Source organism: Nerophis ophidion, linkage group LG03 (genome assembly GCF_033978795.1).
Source record: "Nerophis ophidion isolate RoL-2023_Sa linkage group LG03, RoL_Noph_v1.0, whole genome shotgun sequence".
Lineage (NCBI taxonomy): Eukaryota > Metazoa > Chordata > Actinopteri > Syngnathiformes > Syngnathidae > Nerophis > Nerophis ophidion.
Window position 1 is genome coordinate 12,715,781 of NC_084613.1, and position 26,316 is coordinate 12,742,096.

A 26,316-nucleotide genomic window follows, 5' to 3' on the forward strand; every position below is an offset into this window, starting at 1 on the left:
TGGGACTTTTGTATTGGAGCTCAATAGCTACACACACACACACAAACGCGCACAAAGAAAGTGATTCACTCGTTACTTTGTTACTTGAAGGTTGCGTGCAGACATCTCGACTAGGTTATTAAGACCTACAGCGATTGTACGTGTCCTCCATGACGTGATTTATTTCAGCCAAACATTGTGCTTGTCCAAAAGGTGGGTGAACAAATGACAGATGACCGCTACGGGCGATCAGTGAAGGGAAGGCAAGCTGTCAAACAAGGTAATGCTCAAACATGGAAAGTGCCGCTCTCAGAATGAGTGGAAAAATTAGTTGCCTTCATATGCTCAATTGTGTTTTGTTGTAGCCATTAAACCATATCTATTCCGCAAAGTATGTAAAAACACAGTCAAAAAAATCACAAAATGCATTTGGGAATATTCTGCTCCTAATACCTTTGGCTATTTCCGGAGATTGACGTCACTGTAGTACAGGGGTGTCCAAACGTTTTCCACTGAGGGTCGCACACTGAAAAATCAAAGCAAGCGGGGGGCATTTTGATGTTTTTATTTCAAAAAAACAATACAATATATGTGTAAAAATATACATTTAGGCCTCCGCTCAGGCTTGATCCCAGGGACCCCAAAGGATTTTGGTCGAAAAAATATTTAAAATGTGTCATTATTTTGTATTATTGTTATTCAAGGTTTAAATCTCTATATCAACATTAGGTCTATCTGTCAATATAACGTTTTTAAAGATTTAAGTTCTAGGCCCTTTTTGTCAAAGAAAACTTAGTTTTCTTATGAAAAAAAAACACAATTTATGCAATAGTTTCCCCCAATAAAGAATTTTAAAGTGGAATATTTGAGATTCTAGAATAATTGGAGCCTTAAACACCATTGATTTCAATTTGTTTTTATTTTTTTAGCAATGACACAGAAAAAAATAATAATCGCACTAAAATTATTGGAGATCCAAAAGGGTCTTACTCATTAAAAATAAACTTTTTTTTCTTTTTTTACTGTTTACTTTAAACACAATCGTCTTGAGATCAACTTCAGATCCATCAATTATAACTTTTATTGTTGTTATTTTTTTGGTTTGTTCTTATTAGGCCCTTTATAAAAAAACACAAAACAACTTTGTTTTTTTAAATGGCAAACACAAAATATGGAACATTTTTCCCCAAAAAATATCTCAAAGTGGAATATCTAATGTGACATTGATTTTGATTATTATTTTTTCATAGAAAATAACAGCCTTCATGGCAGCTTTGTGTTAGAGTAAACATTGCAACATTTTCTTGTCACTTGTTTACTCTTTTATAGTGAAGTGAAGTGAATTATATTTATATAGCGCTTTTCTCAAGTGACTCAAAGCGCTTTACATAGTGACACCCAATATCTAAGTTACATTTAAACCAGTGTGGGTGGCACTGGGAGCAGGTGGGTAAAGTGTCTTGCCCAAGGACACAACGGCATTGACTAGGATGGCGGAAGCGGGAATCGAACCTGAAACCCTCAAGTTGCTGGCACGGCCGCTCTACCAACCGAGCTAAACTGCCCCACCACTTTTTTTTAAATTATATTTTTAGAACGTGCTTAGGGCCGTTAAAAAATTACCCGCGGGCCGCAACTGGCCCCCGCGCCGCACTTTGGACACCCCTGCTGTAGTAGCACTATGACCATAGTATCAGATCAGTCACACTGGAAAGACACAAAAATTTGACAAAAATGTGCTGTTCATCATTCACAATCTCTACGTAAGACATGAACGCATACGGTCGTGGTCAAAAGTTTACATACACTTGTACATAATGACAGTCATGACACATAATGTCATGGATGTCTTAATTTTCTAATAATTTTTTACAACTCATGTCTAGAGTTTCCGCCGGGTCAAACTCATTTCGCCAAATAATTAATATATGCCTAGAATTTCCGCCGGGTCAAACTCGTCACGTCACGAGTGACACTTCACATGTCATCATTTTCAAAATGGAGGAGGCTGATTTCAATCATTTCAAATCCCATAAAGGGAAGAAGATTAAGAGTTATTCAGTAGGATTTAAGGTCCAAACTATTGAATATGCTAAAAAGAACAGTGAGCAGCTATGTTTTATTAATATACCGTAGCTGATTGTGTCAAATAGGAGTCATTGAATGACTCCCGCCTCCTGGTGGTAGAGGGCGCTAGTGATCCTTCTTGCGACTACTCGGCTGCAGAAGAAGTGACAACAAACAGCAAGAGTGAGCAGCGTGTGTTTATTTTTTCCTCTCGCTTGCTCTTTTAACACGGAGGATTACATATCTGAAATAAAACAGTTTTCTAAACTGAACTTTCAATCGAAGAAGGAGGATCTCCATCGAGACAGAGAGACTTTTAAAACTGAAGAAAGATAAGGAAGACTTCTATAAACAAGTTATCGATGTTTTTGATAAGAAGGAGCTGTGCATGGACTTCATTTATAAGGTAAGACCATAAAAATGTTTTGTTTTTTTAATCCAACTTTTTTTCATTGACTTTTTCAAACATAACATTTTTTTAATTAAATGTGCTTTTCATGATGGTATCCTTACATCACACTCAAATATTTAAGTGATGGCCTAAATTTATCGCATGCCTTTGGAAAGTGCCGGATTTAGAAGAGGTTTTAAAATAATTAGCGCATGCTTACCTTTACCGCATTCCTTTAGTAAACGCCGGAGTGAGAAGAAGTTTTAAATTAATTAGCGCCCCGGCGGCAATTCAAGGAAATACGGTAAATAGATTTCAATGGGAAACTTTGATCCAAAACTAATTATGGTCATAAATTGAGGTACTATTGTAGATTAATTGGTTAATTACAAAAATCAAATCAGTTTGAATAGGCCATGTTGCTTTTCCTCTGCACAATTTCCACTTTATAAACTCACACTTCCAGATGAGTGAACGAGTTGTTGTTGTTACAGTCGAGCCATGCTTTCCTTTTCTTTCTTTTTTTTTAACATTCTTTCTAACGTGCCCACTGTGTTTTTAGGCTATCAAACCTTCTAATTATTCCCGGGCCTGAGGCGAAGCGAAATGTCAACTGGACTGTCATAACAGCTGCACGTCAGCCGGTTACGCCCGGCGACACATCGGCTTCAGCACATGCACGCAGTCTGTCACTTGGGCGACCACACGACGTGCATGAGGCTTGAAAGTAGTGGCGTAACTTTTTTTTTTTTTTTTTTTTTCATGTGTTGCATTAACGCCAAAAAGAAACAACTTTGCAAACTGCCCTAATTTCTGAACACCGACCATGCGTTGCAGAGATTTAATGTGACGCCATCTTTGACAGCAGCCTTAATTCCCGTCACATTCTGGACGACCAAAACAACAAATGTGTTAACAATATGCGCGATAAGCTGCTATATCGGGATTATCTGCTGACAAACTGGCTGCAACTGCCACTTCTCGTCACTTTTATCAGGCATACACAATCCCATAAATCGAACATGAGGGACTTTTAAATCTCGTTCAAAAACCAAACCAGCGTCATCGACTGAGCCACCAGTGTCCGTTGGCCTGCCCTCCTGCTCTGGGATCCAGTTTGGAGCTTTGGACATGTTGCCTGATCCTTGCTAAGTAGGCCGGGTCTGCGATCTGAGCCTCAAAGCCACTGGGTCTCAGCCAGAGGTGGGCACAGGGCGGAGTGGGTCCAGGCATGCAAAGATTCGGGATTTGTCACTATAGCAACCTTGCTTTTTTTTTTTTTTTGGTCCATTTTTAAAATGCAGAGGAGCAGACGACGGAATGCATACTGATTTTCCACCTCCCCGCCCCCGCTACACTGTGACTGCATACGTATTGTATTCCTTAAACCAGTGTTTTTCAACCACTGTGCCGGGGCACACCAGTGTGCTTATTAGGGGTGTAAGGGTACACAAAAGTTTCGGTTCGGTACGTACCTCGGTTTATAGGTCACGGTTCGGTTCATTTTTGGTACAGTGAGAAAACAAACAAATATACATTTTTGGGTTATTTTATTTACCAAATTTGTAAACAATGGCTTTATCCTTTTAAAAATGGGAACGCTATAATAATTCTGCCCACGGTAATCAACATTAAACTTTATGAAATTGTTGCTCAGATTAAATAAAATGACAAAACTTTTCTTCTACATACAAAAAGTGCAACATTAACAGTTTCAAGTCAGATCATCATGCTTAATTTATCACAGCATTTGGGAAGCCTGTAGTTGATTTTTATTATGTAGATGTTATATTTTTATCAACCCTGCCATTCAAAGCTTTTCTGTCCGTAAAACACACACACACCGCAAAATGAGCTAACATTACGTTAAAAGCTAATTAGCCTTCACCTCAAGCCAGAAATGCGAGCGAGCTGAGCTGCTGTTTAAGTTTCTAGAAGGTCAACGGGCTTATAGTGATATTACTAGTAGTTGACTGCAGTGTTTATTATCATTTGGGGAGAGTACGCTGCCTTATGCTCACCTGCTAAACACCTATCTGCTCGACGCTGAAGTATTTACTACATGCGCTCTGAATACGCACTGCTGATTGTCTGTTACCGCTATATATGTAACCAATCAGATAATTGTGTAGGTGGGACAATGCTGGGTGCTGAAACAGAGGCAGAAGAAGCAAAGCAGCTTGTTAAGACTTTAGGTTAGAATCTCGTTCGCTACACCCCCGTACCGAAACGGTTCAATACAAATACACGTACCGTCACACCCTCAGTGCTTATGTAATTTCACCTAATGGGGTTAAAAATATTTTTCGCAAACCGGTAATTATAATCCGCAAATGTGCCGTTGTTGAGTGTCTGTGCTGTCTCGAGCTCGGCAGAGCAATCGTGTAATACTCTCCCATATCAGTAGGTGGCAGGAGGTAGCTAATTTATTTGTAGATGTCGGGAACATGGTTTGTCGTGATCACAATATGCGGGAGGCAGCCATCCACCCATCCATTCATCCATCTTCTTCCGCTTATCCGAGGTCAGGTCGCGGGGGCAGCAGCCTAAGCAAGGAAGCCCAGACCCCCCTCTCCCCAGCCACTTCGTCCAGCTCTTTCCGGGGGATCCCGAGGCATTCCCAGGCCAGCCGGGAGACGTAGTCTTCCCAACGTGTCCTGGGTCTTTCCCGTGGCCTTCTACCGGTCGGACGTGTCCTAAACAACTCCCTTGGGAGGCGTTCGGGTGGCATCCAGACCAGATGCCCAAACTACCTCATCTGGCTCCTCTCCATGTGGAGGAGCAGCGGCTTTACTTTGAGTTCCTCCCGGATGGCAGAGCTTCTCACTCTATCTCTAAGGGAGAGCCCTCATTTCGGACGCTTGTACCCGTAATTTTGTCCTTTCGGTCATGACCCAAAGCTCATGACCATAGGTGAGGATGGGAACGTAGATTGACCGGTAAATCGAGAGCTTTGCCTTCCGGCTCAGCTCCTTCTTCACCACAGCGGATCGATTCAGCGTCCGCATTACTGAAGACGCCGCACCGATCCGCCTGTCGATCTCACGATCCACTCTTCCCTCAGTCGTAAACAAGACACGAGGCAGCATGCAGGTAAAAAGGTATCCCACGCTTAAACCAAAAATAGACAAAAGGCGAGTGCCGCTAAGAAAAGGCATTGAAGCTTAGGGAAGCCTGCGCAAAACAAAACTGAAACTAAACTGGCTGCAAAGTAAACAAAATCAGAATGCTGGACAACAGCAAAGACTTACAGCGTGTAGAGCTGACGGCGTAAACAAAGTAGTGAAGTGAATTATATTTATATAGCGCTTTTCTCTAGTGACTCACTTTTATATAGACAAACCCAATATCTAAGTTCCATTTAAACCAGTGTGGGTGGCACTGGGAGCAGATGGGTAAAGTGTCTTGCCCAAGGACACAACGGCCGGAATCAAATCGAATCAAATCCACTTTATTTATAAAGCACATTTAAAATGTACCACAGGGGTAGCCAAAGTGCTGTACAATAGGCAGATAAAAGATAACACAAGAAAAACGAGCAAACACAACACAACACAACACTTATAGAGCATGATAAAAATAAAAATAAAAATAAGAAAAAGAAGCGGGGATCGAACCTGGAACCCTCAAGTTGTTTGCACGGCCACTCTACAAAACCACAAGTACATCCGTACGTGACAATCAACAATGTCCCCACAAAGAAGGACAGCATCCGCACAACTTAAATAGTCTTGATTGCAAATTAGGTGCGGGGAAATAGCGTTCAAGGAAGACATGAAACTGCTACAGGAAAATGAAAACAAAACAGGAAAAGCCAGCAAAATAGGAGCGCAAGAGAATAACTAAAACACTACACACAGGAAAACACCAAAAAAAACTCCAAAAAAGTCACAGGGTGATGTGACAGTTGGTGACAGTACACCTACTTTGAGACAAGAGCTATAGTGATGAATGCCTGTTAAGGTCGTGGCAGTGTTTTTCAACCTTTTTTGAGCCCAGGCACATTTTCTTCGTTGAAAAAAATCCAGAGGCACACCACCAGCAGAAATCATTAAAAAAAAGGAACTCAGTTGACAGTAAAAAGTCCGTCACAATTGTTGGATATGACTTTAAACCAAAACATTTAAAATTGAAACCCAGCAGCCGATATTGACAGTAAAAAGTCGCAATTGTTGGATATATAATTCAAACCCTAACCAAGCATGTATCACTATAGCTCTTATCTCAAAGTAGGTGTACTGTCACCACCTGTCACATCACGCCCTGACTTATTTAGAGTTTTTTGCTGTTTTCCTGTGTGTAGTGTTTTAGTTCTTGTCTTTTTTTGGGTATTTTCCTGTAGCAGTTTAATAAATGATAAATGGGTTGTACTTGTATAGCGCTTTTCTACCTTCAAGGTACTCAAAGCGATTTGACACTACTTCCACATTTACCCATTCACACACACATTCACACACTGATGGAGGGAGCTGCCATGCAAGGCGCCAACCAGCACCCATCAGGATCAAGGGTGAAGTGTCTTGCTCAGGACACAACGGACGTGACGAGGTTGGTTCTAGGTGGGATTTGAACCAGTGACCCTTGGTTTGCGCACGGCCACTCTTCCACTGCGCCACGCCGTCCCTAATGTCTTCCTTTGAGAGATATTTCCCACATCTACTTTTTTTTAGCAATCAAAATATTTCAGTTGTTGTTGGGGAACATTGTTGATTGTCATGTCATGTTTGGATGTACATTGTGGGGGCCGTCTTTGCTCCACAGTAAGTCTTTGCTGTCGTCCAGCATTTCTGATTTTGTTTACTTTGTAGCCAGTTCAGTTTTAGCTTCGTTTTTCATAGTCATCCCTAAGCTTCAATGCCTTTTCTTAGCGGCACTTGCTTTTTGTTTATTTTCGGTTTAAGCATTAGACACCTTTTTACCTGCACGCTGCCTACCGCCGTTTCCGAAATCTACGAAGCAATTAGCTAACGGCTGCCCCCTACTGATATGGAAGAGTATTACACGGTTACTCTGCCGAGCTCTGGACAGCACAGATACTCAGTAACAACACATCATTTGCAGACTATAATTACTGGTTTGCAAAAAATATTTTTAACCCAAATAGGGGAAATTAGATAATCTCCAAAGGGCACACTAGTAAACCAGGACACAATGGTTGAAAAACACTGGATTATGGTTTAAAGTCGTATCCAACAATTGCGAGAACAACTTTTTATTGTCAATACTGAGTTTAATTTTTTCAATGATTTCGGCTTGTTGTGTTTTTTCAATGCAAAAAAATGTGCCTTTGCTCAGAAAAGGTTGAGCAAAGGTTGAGGGGGTGGGGTAGGTATGCCACACATACCTACCCCACCCCCTTTCCCCCAATCCAACGCCCTCGACATAAATCCCATAGGGGTGATGGAAGGATGGTCAGCGCCTGAGAGCTGCGGCCTTCCACCATGACCCCCACTCCCTTCCCTCTGTTGCTAGATATCTCGAGATGTACATTGAAATATGTATATGTGCTTTGCTATGGAGGTTTTTTCCCCACACAAACCTGGGTCCCCTTAAGAGCCCAGTGTACATTGTATTTTTTTACTCATACTTCCCCAGCGTTTTACCTTTTTCCCGGTCTTTCACAGGTCGCCTTGTGGCAACCCGTCAGCGTTCCTGTTCTGTAACCCTGTACACTGTTTGTTTGTCTCATCTTGAACGGGTTTGTGCTGAAAAAAAGTTTCGTTGTACTTGTGCAATGACAATAAAGACCTACCGCCGGGTATATAGTATGCGCCTGCCTAGAATTACTGCCGGGTCAAACTCGTTTCGCAAAATAATTAGCGCATGCTTAGCATTACCACCGGCTCAGGATTAACGCCGGGTCAAACTCGTTTCGCAAAATATTATTTTTATCAGCGCATTGATTGATTGATTGATTGATACTTTTATTAGTAGATTGCACAGTACAGTACATATTCCGTACAATTGACCACTAAATGGTAACACCCGAATAAGTTTTTCAACTTGTTTAAGTCGGGGTCCACGTTAATCAATTCATGGTACAAATATATACTATCAACATAATGCAGTCATCACACAAGTTAATCATCATAGTATGTACATTGAATTATTTACATTATTTACAATCCGGGGGGTGGGATGAGGAGCTTTGGTTGATATCAGAACTTCAGTCATCAACAATTGCATCAAAAGAGAAATGTGGACATTGAAACAGTGTAGGTCTTATTTAGTAGGATATGTACTGCCAGCAGAGAACATAGTGAGTTCAGATAGCATAAGAACAAGTATATATATTAGAAGTACATTTGAGTTGTTTATAATCCGGGGAGATGGGATGTGAATGGAGGAGGGTATTAGTAAAGTGTTGAAGTTGCCTGGAGGTGTTGTTTTAGAGTGGTTTTGAAGGAGGTTAGAGATCCACTTACTTTTATACCTGTTGGGAGTGCATTCCACATTGATGTGGCATAGAAAGAGAATGAGTTAAGACCTTTGTTAGATCGGAATCTGGGTTTAACGTGGTTTGTGGAGCTCCCCCTGGTGTTGTGGTTAAGGCGGTCATTTACGTCAAGGAAGTAATTTGACATGTATTTCGGTATCAAGGAGGTATAGCGGATTTTATAGACTAGGCTCAGTGCAAGTTGTTTTACTCTGTCCTCCACCCTAGCCAGCCCACTTTGGAGAAGTGGGTTGGATTGAGGTGTGATCTGGGGTGGAGGTCTAAAAGTAACCGGATTAGCTTATTCTGGGATGTTTGGAGTCTAGATTTGAGGGTTTTGGAGGTGCTGGGGTGCCAGGAGGTGCAAGCGTAATCGAAGAACGGTTGAATGAGAGTTCCCGCTAGAATCCTCAAGGTGCTTTTGTTGACCAGAGAGGAGATTCTGTAGAGGAATCTCGTTCTTTGGTTGACCTTTTTGATCACCTTGGTTGCCATTTTATCACAGGAAAGATTAGCCTCTAGAATGGAACCTAGGTAGGTGATCTCATCCTTCCTGGAATTTTCGCCGGGTCAAACTCGTTTCGCCAAATAATTAGCATATGTCTAGAATTTCCGCCGGGTCAAACACGTCAAGAGTGACACTTCGCCTGTCATCATTTTCAAAATGGAGGAGGCTGATTTCAATAATTTCAAATCGCATTAAGGGAAGAAGATTAAGAGCTATTCAGTAGGATTTAAGGTCCAAGCTATTTAATATGCTAAAAAGAACAGTGAGCAGCTATGTTTTATCAATATACCGTAGCTGCGTGTGTCAAATATGAGTCATTAAACGACTCCCGCCTCCTGGTGGTAGAGGGCGCTAGTGATCCTCCTTGCGGCTACTCGGCTGCAGAAGAAGTGACAACAAGCAGCAAGAGTGAGCAGCGTGTGTTTATTTTTTCCTCTCGCTTGCACTTTTACATGGAGGATTACATATCTAAAATAAAACAGTTCTCTAAACTGGACTTTCAATCGAAGCAGGAGGTAATAAAGGAAGATCTCCATCGAGACAGAATTTTAAAACTGAAGAAAGATAAGGTAGACTTCTATAAACAAGTTATCGATGCTTTTGATCAGAAGGAGCTGCGCATGGACTTAATTTATAAGTAAAGGTAAGATCATAGTAACGTTTTTTTTAATCAAATGTGCTTTTCATGATGGTATCCTTACATCACACTCAAATTTATAAGCGCAGGCCTAAATTTACCGCATGCCTTTGGCAAGCGCCGGAGTGAGAAGCGGTTTTAAAATAATTAGCGCATGCTTGCCTTTACAGCATGCCTTTGGTAAACGCCAGAATGAAAAGAAGTTTTAAATTAATTAGCACCCCGGCGGCAATTCAAGGAAATACGGTATCTGAAAAACACTGCCCGAAATTAAACACCGCAAGTCACGATAAATCTTCTGTGTTGCACCTCTGATAGGGGAAGACAGACAGAGGAAACAGGCGGGGAGAGCTCCAAGCGCAGAGCAGGACGCCAGGCATATGCTCCGTGTGCTGGCTGTCACTTTATTACTGTAGCCGTAAGTGCAAGGCCAGAAACCAGGCCTAAAACCGCCTGCAGCACACCAAAGAGGAGAGGAGAGCTGATGTTGTTACTGCGATCTGGGCCATCCATAAAACTGCAGGCTTCTCTGTGACCCCGCAAAAAGCGGCGCCCTCAAGAGGCCAGAGGTCCCGCGTCTCCCCCCCAAAGCGATAGCGAGCGCAGCGGCCGACCGCCGCGTGATTCGCCGGTCAGCTCGAGCCTGCTTCTCTAAAGAGCGTTCTGTTCTGGTTCGGAGACAATAAAGACATGAGTGCAGGAGCAGACTTAATCACGGGGGCACTGATATAAAGGAGCGCATTGTGCGCGGGGAAGGATAGGACTTTGGAGACGCGGGAGGTGGTGGTTGTGCCCGCACGACAGAGAGCGACTTGTTGAAACTTCCGCTTACATTACATTTTTCATAAATTAGGTACAGTGCCGCAGTGTACCCACTTCCCACACATTAGGGAGCACAACTGTGCATACTCACACGTCTACTGTAAACAAATACAGTGCAGCACACCATTTTGCTCGCGATAGTGCCAAGGAGAGGTCAGCACTTAAAAAACCCTGTTTCGGCGTTATAGTCTCCTGTTTGGGAACATGTTGCCTTCCCGACAGAGTCAAGTGGATAACGCCAATGCTGTGTTCATCAGAGATAAGAACCAGGGCAATAAGGACCTTTCACTGCCCTTAAGATGCGACTTTAAGGTTTTAAACTAAACGGTCTAGCTCCATCTTATCTTGCTGATTGTATTGTACCGTATGTCCCGGCCAGAACTCCGGCTTATTAGTGATTCTCAGAGCCCAAAAATAATATAGAGCGTTTTTTATTCGGGCTCCAGTACTCAGTCCGTCCATCCATTTTCTACCGCTTTTCCCTTTCGGGGACCTTGCTTTGTGCACTGATGCACAGTCATTTTGGAAGAGGAAGAGGCCCGCTCCAAACTGTTCCCACAAGGTTGGGAGCATAGAATTGTCCAAAATGTTTTGGTATCCTGGAGCTTTCAAAGTTCCTTTCACTGGAAATAAGGGGCTAAGCCCAACTCCTGAAAAGCAACCCCGCACCATAATTCCTCCTCCACCAAATTTCACACTCGGCACAGTCCTAAAAGTACAGTTCTCCTAGCAAGAATTTAAGTCCCATTTTAAAACAAATTTATACATCCATCCATCCATTTTCTACCGCTTATTCCCTTTTGGGGTCGCGGGGGCGCTGGCGCCTATCTCAGCTACAATTGGGACGAAGGCGGGGTACACCCTGGACAAGTCGCCACCTCATCGCAGGGCCAACACAGATAGACAGACAACATTCACACTCACATTCACACACTAGTGCCAATTTAGTGTTGCCAATCAACCTATCCCCAGGTGCATGTCTTTGAAAGTGGGAGGAAGCCGGAGTACCCGGAGGGAACCCACGCATTCACGGGGAGAACATGCAAACTCCACACAGAAAGATCCCGAGCCTGGATTTGAACCCAGGACTGCAGGACCTTCGTATTGTGAGGCAGACGCACTAACCCCTCTGCCACCGTGAAGCCCCAAATTTATACACCCTAGCCTTTAAATGGGCCCTTTTTTTGACCAGTTGATCTGCCGTCTCTCTTTTCTGCTATCCCCTGTTATCATATCAGCTGTTCCAAGTCTGCACCACTGTTTTATGCATCAGTCGGTGACGTCCCTGCGCATGCAAGTGGATCCCCTGCTGGCCCGACTATGGACTGGACTCTCACAGTATTAACCGGATCCACTCATCATCCATTGCACTGGTCACCCAAGGGGGCGATCCGAACATCTGTCCCTTCCAAGGTGTCTCCTTGTTCCCATTGGGTTGAGTTTTTTCTTGCCCTGATGTGGGATCTGAGCCGAGGATGTCGCCATGGCCTGTGCAGCCCTTTGAGACATTTGTGATTAAGGACTATATACCGTATTTTTCGGACCATACGGCGCATCGGATTAAAAGGCGCACTGCCGATAAGCGGGTCTAGTCAGGTCTATTTTCACTGTACTGTGAACGGCTGAAACAGCTGACGGACTAATAGCGCCTTTAAACACTTGCGCTGTCTCTATTTGGAGGGACGCCATACAGTCCGGCTTTGCATGTTTCACATTGTTTGGACCGGTTAAAATGTATTCCACCTTGATCAGCTGCGCGCATGAGGGTGAAAATTGCCAAAACGTGCATCGATAGTGTCGTATGGCTCATTGACTAATGGAAAAATAACCAAAACCGACATTTGGACCTTTTAACGGACGTAAAACTGCCATAAAGTTAAAGTTACAGTTAAAGTACCAATGATTGTCACACACACACTAGGTGTGGTGAAATGTGTCCTCTTCGTTTGACCCATCACCCTTGATCCCCCCCTGGGAGGTGAGGGGAGCAGTGAGCAGCAGCGGTGCCGCGCCCGGGAATCATTTTTGGTGATTTAACCCCCAATTCCAACCCTTGTTGCTGAGTCCTAAACAGGGAAGTAATGGTCCCCATTTTAATAGTCTTTGGTATTACTCGGCTGGGGTTTGAACTCACAACCTACCGATCTCAGGGCGGACACTCTAACCACTAAACCACTGAACAGGTCATGCCAGTTATTGCAATTTTTTTACTAATATGCCGTATTTTTCGGACAATAGGGCGCACCGGATTATAAGGCGCATTGCTGATGGGCAGGTCTAGTCAGGTCTATTTTCATACAAAAATGCACCGGATTAAAGGGTACATTAAAGGAGTCATATGGTTATAATTTTTTTCTAAATGTAAAAGACGTCCTTGTGGTCTCCATAACATGTAATGGTGGTTCTTTGGTCAAAATGTTGCATAGATGATGTTTTACAGAACATCTTCAAGCAGCTTTCTGACAGTCGCTTCAGGATGCGCCGTTTTGTGGGCGGTGTTACCTGCGTAGCTCACCTTCGACAGCGTCTTCTCCCCGTCATCTTTGTTGTAGCGGTGTAGCGTGCAAGGACGGGAGTGGAAGAAGTGTCAAAAGATGGAGCTAACTGTTTTAATGACGTCGAGACTTTACTTCAATCAGCATCTCCTCATCCGTGGCTCAATAATGCAACATCAACGCCGGAAATGTCTCCCGTCAAAAACCGTCCAACCGGAACCCTTTAATAACTAAAGTTCCGTGGGTGAATTATGTAAACCCACTATAGTTTTTAGCGCACTGATAGAGCGTCTACTGACAGATATAAGTAAGAACTTCACACTATTGTCTATTAGAAATGGCAACAACGGAAGATGAATGTCCCATAACAAGAAGATAGAGAAAAAGAAGAAGCTTATAACTATGGTGTCGGCACGTCCTACAAAGGCGGACGCGCGCACATTTTCAGGACTTATGCAGATCCCAAATACACATCAGCAGGTACCAGAGGGTAAGAAAAGTTGCTTTTGGATAATATGTCTGCTTATATGTGCCATTTTGCGGTCCTTATAAACACACCACAATAATACTCATATGTTTAATGCGCCGAAAAGTCATCAAGCGGGGCGGCTTCATAGCTTACCGAAGTCGTACTAAAAACATTTTTCACAGATTTTTGAGCGCCATGTGTAATGTTCTGAATTCTCAATGGAACATTTAAAGTTTTGGTGTCGTTTACCGCCATCATATTGCAGTCGACACGAATCTCTTATGTATGACTGCCATCTACTGGTCACACCTATCTTTACACCATGCGAAGTGAAGTGAATTATATTTATATAGCGCTTTTCTCTAGTGACTCAAAGCGCTTTACATAGTGAAACCCAATATCTAAGTTACATTTAAACTAGTGTGGGTGGCACTGGGAGCAGGTGGGTAAAGTGTCTTGGCCAAGGACACAACGGCAGTGACTAGGATGACGGAAGCGGGAATCGAACCTGCAACCCTCAAGTTGCTGGCACGGCCGCTCTACCAACCGAGCTATGCCGCCCCATGTACCAAATAAAATTGCTTCGAGGTCGGTAAGCACAACCAGAATTATGCCTTACATTAGGCGCACTGGGTTATAAAGGCGCAAATGAAAGGATTTAAAGTGCGCCTTATAGTCCGAAAAATACGGTAAGTCAACTTTGATTGAATGATAAAATAAAATGGCTCAAAGTTTCACATTGGTACTGTTTGCACTTCCTTAAAAAGAAACCTAAACTATTCGTTGACATTTATTTTGTGTGATTATACAGAGCGTATTTTTAATATGAGTATTGTTTTTATTGGAGAATGAACTGCAAGCAGTTGGCACTTTTTACATGTTTCCCTTAAATATTGTTTTAAGTTGTTTACACCAAAAAAAAAACGAACTACACACCAAATCCTGACCATGGCTTACGGTCACACTTCTAGATACTATAGTTTGGCACGTCACCTGACAGGTGTGTGGTGGTGATGCACTTGTGCCTTGGCAAACAGTCCAGGGGAATCCGGGCAAGAGCTGAGGCGTGACGCATTGGCCACAAATACCCTTGAGCAATAAGATTCATCAGCGGCTGATTAACACTACTGCTGCTATGGCAACCGCCGCCTGAGTGACTGGCTCGCTTGCTCCTAAGCCCGCTGCTGTGACCCAACACGACACTGGCTTGTCAGATCCCGGATGAGCAGGTCAAACTGGATGCTGGATGGCGCTCCATCCAGGAGACGTGAACATTCAGTGCTCATATAGTAAACTATCGATACAGTGTCATCATCAATAAACACCAAATACTATTATAATAACTACAGATGTCCGATAATATCGTACTGCCAATATTATCGTCCGATAAATCCCCGGAAATTATCGGTATCGGTTTCAAAATTATCGGCATCGGTTTCAAAAAGTAAAAATGACTTTTTAAAACGCAGCTGTGTACATGGACGTAGGGAGAAGTACATAGCGCCAACAAACCTTAAAAGGCACTGCCTTTGCGTGCCGGCCCAGTCACATAATATCTACGGCTTTTCACACACACAGGTGAATGCAAGGCATACTTGGTCAACAGCCGTACAGGTCACGCTGAGGGTGGCCGTACAAACAACTTTAACACTGCTACAAATATGCGCCACACTGTGAACCCACACCAAAACAAGAATGACAAACACATTTCGGGAGAACATCTGCACCGTAACACAACAGACCAAACACCCAGAACCCCTTGCAGCACTAACTCTTACGGGATACTACAATATACTTTTTGTAGCAACACTTTTTCCCCCCACACTTGACAAATTACGGTTGTCTGTTCGACGTGTTCCCACTTGAAGCCAAACCACCGCCAGACGATGGACTCCCTGCTGTTTTTCTGGGGAATTAATTCCTCCTTCATTTGTCACCACATTTGCACCTTCTTTCTGTTGCATTACCATTAGCACTGCGGCTAACGTTACCCATGCTGCTACCGCTCTGCTCTGCAAAGGCCTATACATACTGTATGTGATGTATGTAAGAAGGTGTGCTTGCTGTCTGTGAGAAGGACAGAGAAGAAAGAGTGGGAAACGCATGCAGTGTAACAATGCCAGCAGCTAAAAGCAACTGCGTGAGAACGTATACTCGAATATCAAGATATAGTCATTTTCTATATTGCACACAAACCCGCGATATATCGTGTATATCGATATACCGCCTAGCCCTAATGGGAAAATTTGTTTCCGAATGTGGGCTGACTACGTTTTTCAAGGGACGGCTAACAACCCTTTTACACACCTCCTGTACCTACAGCTGCTCCCACTGGATTGGGAGTGTGGACCACAAAGCAAATTGCATCCTGTATTTTCTCTGCACGAATGGCAGAATTATAGCTAATCACGCAGGCGTGGGTGACCTGCATCCCAGTCAAGTCAGCTGGCGGTTGTGAGCAGAATGGAGCGTTAGCGTCAAACAGAATGACCATTAGAGGGAGGCCTCTGGCCCTTACGGTCTGGTCTGTTTCCCCGCACCAGCACACTCAGCGGGGCCTCGCTGCCTTTCATCACTTTTAAAAAGGGAACACCACGGCAGGCCAATATCTAGTTAGTCTTGGCGAGGCCACGCTGCAGGAAGAGGTTCTTCTGTCAGTCATTACATTGTTTCCCACTGCTTGCAATGTACAGTATTTGTGGTGTTAGATGTCATCTTTTAATTTGCATAATTGCTCATGATGCAAAAGTCTGTGTGTATGGGAGGGTTTACGGCTGGGTTATATATCGATATACTCGATATATTGCGGGTTTGTCTCTGTGCAATGTAGAAAATGACCATGTTTATATGGGACGGCGTGGCGAAGTTGGGAGAGTGGCCGTGCCAGCAACCTGAGGGTTCCTGGTTCAATCCCCACCTTCTACCAACCTCGTCACGTCTGTTGTGTCCTCGAGCAAGACACTTCACCTTTGCTCCTGATGGTTCGTACCAACCTCGTCACGTCTGTTGTGTCCTTGAGCAAGACACTTCACCCTTGCTCCTGATGGTTCGTGGTTAGGGCCTTGCATGGCAGCTCCCGCCATCAGTGTGTGAATGTGTGAGTGTATGGGTGAATGTGGAAATAGTGTCAAAGCGCTTTGAGTATCTTGAAGGTAGAAAAGCGCTATACAAGTATAACCCATTTACTGGTTCAATCCCCACCTTCTACCATCCTAGTCACGTCCGTTGTGTCCTTGAGAAAGACACTTCACCCTTGCTCCTGATGGGTGCTGGTTAGCGCCTTGCATGGCAGCTCCCTCCATCAGTGTGTGAATGTGTGTGTGAATGGGTGAATGTGGAAGTAGTGTCAAAGCGCTTTGAGTACCTTGAAGGCAGAAAAGCGCTATACAAGAACAACCCATTTACCATTTATATCGTGATATCCGAGTATACATTCTCACGCAGTTGCTTTTAGCTGCGGGCATTACACTGCATTTGTTTCCCACTGTATTGTCTCTCCTTCTCCCAGAGACTTAAAACAAGCGCAACTTCTTACATAAGTCACGCGTGCAACATCCCACGCCCTCCCCGAGCAGAGAGGTAGCTACATGGGTAACATTAGCTGTGGTGCTAACGGTGCGTTGCGACTGGTAATACGATAGAGAGAGACAAGGTGCGAATCTGGTAACAAATGGAGGAAGAATTAATTCCCAAGAAAAACAGCACAGGGTGCATCGTCTGGCGGTGGTTTGGCTTCAAGCGAGAAGATGTTCAACATTTTTGCAGCAAAAATGTGGCTACAAAAAGTAGCAGCACTGGTAATTTTTAGCATCATTTGAAAAGTCACACAGATTCCTTGAAACTCTGTGTGTCAACATCTCCGTTCGGTGCCACGCCCACAAAATGCCGAAGCAAGAATTTCCAGATCAACACCGTATGGAAAAAAAAAATCAACAACAGAAGGAGATAACGTCCGCAGTAACCTACCACAGAACTAAGGACATACACTATTTAATTTCCTATTATGCAGCTCATTTTTATTTGACAGTTATTCAATCAATCAATCAATCAATGTTTACTTATATAGCCCTAAATCACTAGTGTCTCAAAGGGCTGCACAAACCACCACGACATCCTCGGTAGGCCCACATAAGGGCAAGGAAAACTCACACCCAGTGGGACGTCGGTGACAATGATGACTATGAGAACCTTAGAGAGGAGGAAAGCAACGGATGTCGAGCGGATCTAACATGATACTGTGAATGTTCAATCCACAATAGATACAACACAGTCGCGAGAGTCCGGTCCAAAGAGGATCTAAGACACAGCAGCGAGAGTCCCGTTCACAGCGGAGCCAGCAGGAAACCATCCCAACCGTAGGCGGACCAGCAGCGCAGAGATGTCCCCAGCCGATACACAGGCGAGCAGTACATGGCCACCGGATCGGACCGGACCCCCTCCACACGGGAGAGTGGGACATAGAAGAAAAAGAAAAGAAACGGCAGATCAACTGGTCTAAAAAGGGAGTCTATTTAAAGGCTAGAGTATACAAATGAGTTTTAAGGTGAGACTTAAATGCTTCTACTGAGGTGGCATCGCGAACTGTTACCGGGAGGGTATTCCAGAGTACTGGAGCCCGAACGGAAAATGCTCTATAGCCCGCAGACTTTTTTTGGGCTTTGGGAATCACTAATAAGCCGGAGTCCTTTGAACGCAGATTTCTTGCCGGGACATATGGTACAATACAATCGGCAAGATAAGATGGAGCTAGACCGTGTAGTATTTTATACGTAAGTAGTAAAACCTTAAAGTCACATCTTAAGTGCACAGGAAGCCAGAGCAGGTGAGCCAGTACAGGCGTAATATGATCAAACTTTCTTGTTCTTGTCAAAAGTCTAGCAGCCGCATTTTGTACCAACTGTAATCTTTTAATGCTAGACATGGGGAGACCCGAAAATAATACGTTACAGTAGTCGAGGCGAGACGTAACAAACGCATGGATAATGATCTCAGCGTCTTTAGTGGACAGAATCGAGCGAATTTTAGCGATGTTACGGAGATGAAAGAAGGCCGTTTTAGTAACGCTTTTAATGTGTGCCTCAAAGGAGAGAGTTGGGTCGAAGATAATACCCAGATTCTTTACCGTGTCGCCTTGTTTAATTGTTTGGTTGTCAAATGTTAGAGTTGTATTATTAAATAGAGTTCGGTGTCTAGCAGGACCGATAATCAGCATTTCCGTTTTTTTGGCGTTGAGTTGCAAAAAGTTAGCGGACATCCATTGTTTAATTTCATTAAGACACGCCTCCAGCTGACTACAATCCGGCGTGTTGGTCAGCTTTAGGGGCATGTAGAGTTGGGTGTCATCAGCATAACAGTGAAAGCTAACACCGTATTTGCGTATGATGTCACCTAGCGGCAGCATGTAGATGCTGAAGAGTGCAGGGCCAAGGACCGAACCCTGGGGAACTCCACACGTTACCTTAACGTAGTCCGAGGTCACATTGTTATGGGAGACACACTGCATCCTATCAGTAAGATAAGAGTTAAACCAAGACAGGGCTAAGTCTGACATACCAATTCGTGTTTTGATACGTTCTAATAAAATATTATGATCGACGGTATCGAAAGCAGCGCTAAGATCGAGGAGCAGCAACATAGATGACGCATCAGAATCCATCGTTAGCAATAGATCATTAGTCATTTTTGCGAGGGCTGTCTCCGTCGAGTGATTTGCCCTGAAACCGGATTGAAAGGTTTCACATAGATTGTTAGACGCTAAGTGTTCATTTAACTGCTCCGCAACAATTTTTTCGAGGATTTTTGAAATAAAGGGAAGGTGAGACACCGGTCGGTAGTTTACCATGAGGTCAGGATCAAGGTTAGGTCTTTTAAGAAGAGGATGAATAACCGCTTTTTTGAATGCTAGGGGAACAGTGCCCGAGGAAAGTGATAAGTTTATAATATTTAGCACTGATGGACCTAATAATACAAAGAGCTCCTTGATCAGTTTCCCAGGAAGAGGGTCAAGTAAACATGTTGTTTGTTTTATTCCATTTACACGTTGTAACAATTCCTCTAATGTTATTTTCTCAAAACGAGAGAAACTATTTTGGAGGGCAGTATCCGCCGTATATACAATCGTGTCAGTGTTAATAGAACCCCGTTGTAGCTGGGACGCATTGTCTTTAATCTCCTTTCTAATGACTTCAATTTTCTTACTAAAGAATTGCATAAAGTCATCAGCTGAGTGGGTGGAGCTACTGGAAGGAGTCCCTTGTTGGGTTAGCGATGCTACCGTACTAAACAAAAATTTAGGATCGTTTTTATTACGGTGGATGAGATTTGAGTAATAATTAGCTTTAGCTAAGGTAAGCATGCGTTTATAAGTTATTAAACCATCACTCCATGCTTGATGGTGCACCTCAAGTTTAGTCGTGCGCCATTTGCGTTCCAGCTTTCTGCATAATAATTTCTGAGCTCTAGTTTCTTCTGTAAACCACGGGGTACGCTTTTTTGGAGCCTTTTTTAACTTTAGCGGTGCTATGTTATCAATGGTTTCGCGCAGGGCGTCGTTAAAGTTGTTAGTGAGGTTATCAATAGAGCCCACATACTTTGGGAATGGTGCCATTACCGAGGGCAGTAGGTCAGCAAGAGTTGTCGTTGTGGCCGTATTAATGTTGCGGCTGCTATAGCAGTTATTATTATTATTAGTTTGACGAACATGCGTCTGAACCTCGAATTTTATAAGGTAATGATCGGACAATACTTTAGTATACGGGAGTATCGTAACTTTGGAAGCGGTGATACCCCTGACAAGCACTAGGTCTATCGTATTACCGTTGCGATGCGTGGGTTCATTTATTATTTGTGTGAGACCACAGCTATCAATTACAGTCTGGAGCGCTACGCACGGTGGGTCCGATGGGGTATTCATATGGATATTAAAGTCCCCCATTATGATTATATTATCGGCGTGTGTCACTAGATCAGCAACGAACTCTGAGAATTCATTGATAAAGTCCGAACAGGGCCCTGGGGGGCGGTAGATAACAGCCAGGTGTAGAGGCAGCGGTGTGACAGACCTCATAGTAAGCACCTCAAACGATTTATATTTATTATTTATGTTAGGACTAAGGTTAAAGTTTTCGTTGTATATTAGTGCGACCCCCCCCACCCCTTTTAAGCGGACGGGCAATATGCGCATGTGTAAAGTTAGAAGGACATGCCTCATTTAGCGCAAAAAAGTCGTTTGGTTTAAGCCAGGTTTCACTGAGACCGATGACGTTAAGATTGTTGTCTCTGATGATATCATTAACTAACAACGTTTTGGGAGACAATGATCTTATGTTTAAAAAACCTATATTATAGGTAGTGGGCTGTTTTAGGGAATTTTTGATCAAATTATCCGTAGTAGCAATATTAATAATGTTGTGTTTATTATGCCCAGTGCATTCAGTATAATTACAACCATATCTAGGAATTGATACGACGGGAATGTTCCGATTGTTTGATTGTTGCTTTGATAAACTGCACGCATCATGGTTAGCCTCCTCAGTAACGGGGATTTTCCGATTGTTTGTTTGTTGCTTTGATAAACTGCACGCATCATAGTTAGCCACCTCAGTAAAACACATGTCCAACTCTGAAACACTCAAAGCAGAAAAAACTTGTTCTGATTTAACTGACTCCTTACCCAGACCAGTAGTCTCGCATCCTCTATTTAAATCCGTTTTCAGGGTGGAGGGAAGTGGTGTTCTGTGGGGATTAGCCTTCTGCTTTGTTTTTAGCCCCGCTCGACATCCGCGTTTCCGATCACACCGCTGGCGTCTGCTCCGTAGACGGCCCCCGCTGCTACTAGACTCCGCTGCTTCACAGGCCGCTGGATGTAGCCGCCGACGTATCCCCATGCTAGTTAGCATGTTTAGCACGCCCGCGTCTATCAGTCCAAAACGGCCCGATATGTCCATATCCAGAAGTGTCTGGCGGTCGTACGTGATCACGGAGTGACCACGATGCGAGCCAGCCATGAAGTCTGCAGAACTGTCCGGCATTTCCGCCAAATGTTCCATCTTTAGCAAGAGCACCGCAGTGTCGCAGCCCGTCCGGGCGCCGCCATCTTGCATATCAATTATATTGAAATATATTGTGTGACATCATGCACAAAAGTGCACTTTATTGGTTTTTAACTATTGTAGTGGCGTTTCTGTACAAAAAGTGCACTTTAATTTAGTGTTGTTTTGATATGTCATCTTAGTGACATCATGCACAAAAGTGCACTAATAGCTTGTTTTCAAATGTCTCTGACAATCTTGCACTTTCTGTTTTGGAAATGACATGAATGTTTATGCCACTGTTTAATAAATACAGTTTTTCAAAATGGACTTAGTTGTGGTTTCCCTTTTTGCATGAAAGTTTAAAATGAGCATATATTAATGCAGTAGGAAGAACAATGTTTTAATGTAAACACATAGAATCACCATACTGCTGTGATTATATGCATCAAGTGTTCTTTCAAAGCCAAGGCAAAAATATTGCGATATATATCGTGTATCGTGACATGGCCCGAACATAGAGGTATTAAAGGCCTACTGAAACCCACTACTACCGACCACGCAGTCTGATAGTTTATATATCAATGATGAAATATTAACATTGCAACACATGCCAATACTGCCGGTTTAGTTTACTAAATTACAATTTTAAATTTCCCGCGGAGTTTCTTGTTGAAAACGTCGCGTGACGTTTAGGGTTGGAAGGGGACATATTAGCCCACCACCACATGCGGCTAAAAGTAGTCTCTTTTCATCGCATAATTACACAGTAATTTGGACATCTGTGTTGCTGAATCTTTTGCAATTTGTTCAATTAATAACGGAGACTATAAAGAATAATGCCGTTGGTGGAAAGCGGTGGATTGCAGCTGCCTTTAGCAACCGAGACACAGCCTGTGTTTCTTTGTTTGTTGTGAAGCTTTAACACAGGGCGGTCCAGCGAACATGTTTTCTACGTCAACCAGCAAGTTTTTGGATGGGAAAATTGTGATATTAAGTCGGCTCTTACCGGAGACTTCAGTGGATTAAGGGATTTTCTCCTGCAGCTCAAAAAGGCAGCTGTGATCTTGGCTCCTCCATCGGCTTGTCTGAGAGACACTGGCGTTCACCGCAGCCATCTGACTTTCAGGTATGTCTTTACAATCTCACTAAAACACTATTAAAACAATAAGAAGATAAGGGATCTTCCAGAATTATCCTAGTAAATGTGTCTAATTACATGTGAAACGGTCCCACTGCCGCCGGCCGCCTGGAGCTGTCGCTTTTTCTTTTGTGCTTCACTTTAACTTTCCTTATCCACAAATCTTTCATCCTCGCTCAAATTAATGGGGAAATTGTCGCTTTCTCGGTCCGAATAGCTCTTGCTGCTGGAGGCTCACATTATAAACAATCTGAGGATGTGAGGAGCCATACAACCAGTGACGCCACGCGCACATCGTCTGCTACTTCCGGTAAAGGCAAGGCTTTTTTATTAGCAACCAAAAGTTGCGAACTTTATCGTCGATGTTCTCTACTAAATCCTTTCAGCAAAACTATGGCAATATCACGAAATGATCAAGTATGACACATAGAATGGACCTACTACCCCCGTTTAAATAAGAAAATCTCATTTCAGTTGGCCTTTAATAAAAGGCCATATCGCCCAGCGCTAGGAGGGTTGCATATGATGTCACATCCGTTTTTTTTCTGAGTGGCTTAATTGAGACAATGGTCAGGCAGCTTGAGCATAGCAATAAAACAAGTGAGAGTGAGTGTCGACTTTGAGCAAAAAAAATGTCGTATTGCTGTCCTGTTCAAATAGAGAGATAGGAAATAACTTTTATACAGTCCTGAAACAAGTGGCTCATAAAGGTAATAGTCAGGGAAAAACAAAAGTGCGTCGAAGGAAATGGCTCCTAAAAACATCACTTTCATCATCTTGGACATTGGCTGAGAGCTGGTGGGCGGCCGAGGGTGGAGTCGGCTCTCTTGGTTGCTTTGTTGGGTCTGCTCCTGTCTCTGGCCGTTCTCCCCCCCACCCTAGCAGACTATGGCGTGGAAACACCGCAGAGGCCACCACAGTGTATATGTTTTGTTGTTGTTATGGTTTTACTTTTGTGGCTGTGTGTAGTTAAAAAATGGTAAAATGGGTAATAATTGTATAGCACTTTTCTAACTTTAAGGAACTCAAAGCCCTTTGACACTATTTCCACATTCACCCATTCCCACACTGATGGTGGGAGCTGCCATGCAAGGCGCTAACCAGGGCCCATCAGGGGCAAGGATGAAGTGTCTTGCTCAAGGACACAACGGACATGACTAGGATGGTAGAAGGTGGGGATTGAACCAGGAACCCTCAGGTTGCTGGCACAGCCACTCTTCCAACTGCGCCACAAGTAAAACTCTCTAGCATATAATCTATTTAGTGAGAATAATTATCTTATCAGACAGAAAATAAGCAAATATCAGCCTTATTTGAAATATTTAATACTTACTTAGATTTCAGTTTTTGCAGTGTGATGGTCAAAAAAAGAGCAAATGACTGATTTGATGTCTGCACTGCAAAAACTGAAATCTGAGTAAGATTAAATATCTCAAATAAGGGTGATATTTGCTTATTTTCTGTCTGATAAGATCATTCTTCTCACTAAGCAGATTTTATGTTAGAGTGTATTACTTGTTTTAAGTGTCCTAAATGATCTCAGTAAGATATTACAGCTTGTTGCTGAGATGTTATGACCTATATTGCAGGGGTGTAACGGTACACAAAAATTTCGGTTCGGTACGTACCTCGGTTTAGAGGTCACGGTTCTGTTAATTTTCAGTACAGTAAGAAAACAACAAAATATAAATTTGTTGGTTATTTATCTACCAAATTTGTAAACAAAGGCTTTATCTTTTTAAAATCGGGAACGCTATAATAATTCTGCCCACGTTAATCCACATTAAACTGCCTCAAGTTGTTGCTTTGATTAAATAAAATGACAAAACCTTCCTTCTACATATAAAATGTGCAAAATGTAACAGTTTCAAGTCAACTCATCATGCTTAATTTATTACAGCATTTGGGAAGCCTGTAGTTGACTTTTATGATGTAAATGTTATATTTTTGTCAACATGTGATAGCAGGGACCCTGCCATTCAAAACTAGGCTGCACATTACTAATGATTAATGTAACTATAGCAGAAAAAATAGTACAACAGCAATAGGAGAGACTATTCCTCCCTGTACACCATGGAGTTCAATGCAATAACAGACAGACAGGGCTTTGCTGCCCCTAACACACACACACACAGCAAAATGAGCTAACGTTACGATAAAAGCTAACTAACCTTCACCTAAAGCCAGGACTACGAGTGAGCTGAGCTGCAGTTTAAGTTTCTAGAAGGTCAATGGGCTTATAGTGATGTTTAGAAAGTAGTTGACTTGGAAGTGTTTATTATTATTTGGGGACAATCCGCTGCTCCCTTGCTAAACGCTAAAGCATTGACAACATGTGTTCTGAATACGCACTGCTGATTGGCTGTTACATCGCTCTGAATACGCACTGCTGATTGGCTTTGTATGTAACCAATCAGATGGTTGTGCGGGCGAGACAATGCTTGCTGATGTGACAGAGGCAGAAAGCAGAGAAGCTTGTGAAGACTTTCAAACTCGTTCGGTACGCCCGCGTGCCGAACCGAAACGGTTCAATAAAAATACGCGTACCGTTACACCCCTACTTTATTGAGTAAAACATGCTTGAAACTAGAATATCAACTGTTGCAAAGCTGTGTCATCAACACAAGTATAAAACTACTTTTTTTAAAGTAATAATTTCTTACTTCAAGCATGAAAAAAAAATCATGATGCCGACCGCATATCATACTGTCAAGATAATGGCACTAGCGTTTACTTAATTAAAGAATATTTTCCAACATATTGAGCAAAGAGGTCTCTTTTTTTTTTCCTACCAAGAAAAGTGGAATTGTTATTAGTGAGGATGTACTTATTTTAAGGTATTTTTGGGGTTCATTGAGGATAGTTAATTTTACATGTTTTGCAAAGTCTTGTCAAGCTGAATTTTCTTGTTCTATTGGCAGATAATTTTGCTTAGTTCAAAATAAATACCCCTAATTTTTGTTGTTTTTTTTTCTCTTGTTTTTGAACACTGACTTTTTGCAGTGTGGCGATGTGTTTATGTTCAACATGTGTGGCTTGTTTCCATTAAAATGTCAAATTGCTCATATTTGAAAGGGTTACTCAACTTTAGGAGGTTCCACTGTGAAAACTAACGATTTTCTCCAGCCTCAAATTCAAAGCCAAATGCTGGCAGAAATCAATCAGCGTTGCTTTCATTAGTTTTGACCCATTTTATTCCCACCGTGCTCAGGGCTCCGTTGCCTTGTTGTGCGGTGGGAAACTCGATCGGCTGTAGATTAAAAGAAGAATTGATCAGGTTATTGACCGAGATGTTTATTTTTAAACAACCGGGGCATTAGTTTGCTTTCTCAATACCTGAT

The 26,316-nt window shown here is 42.9% G+C and overlaps 1 protein-coding gene across 2 annotated transcripts in view; it reads right to left on the reverse strand.

Annotated features, from left to right (window-relative positions):
• LOC133549129 (cyclin-dependent kinase 17) overlaps window positions 1–26,316 on the reverse strand; it is a 113,796-nt gene that overhangs the window by 66,476 nt on the left and 21,004 nt on the right. The window contains exon 2 of one of the 2 annotated variants that reach the window (XM_061894273.1): window positions 433–505. The exons of the other annotated variant lie outside the window; for it this stretch is intronic. The gene's annotated coding sequence lies outside the window, so the exon portion shown is untranslated. The remainder of the gene's footprint in view (window positions 1–432; window positions 506–26,316) is intronic. 2 annotated transcript variants of the gene reach the window in all.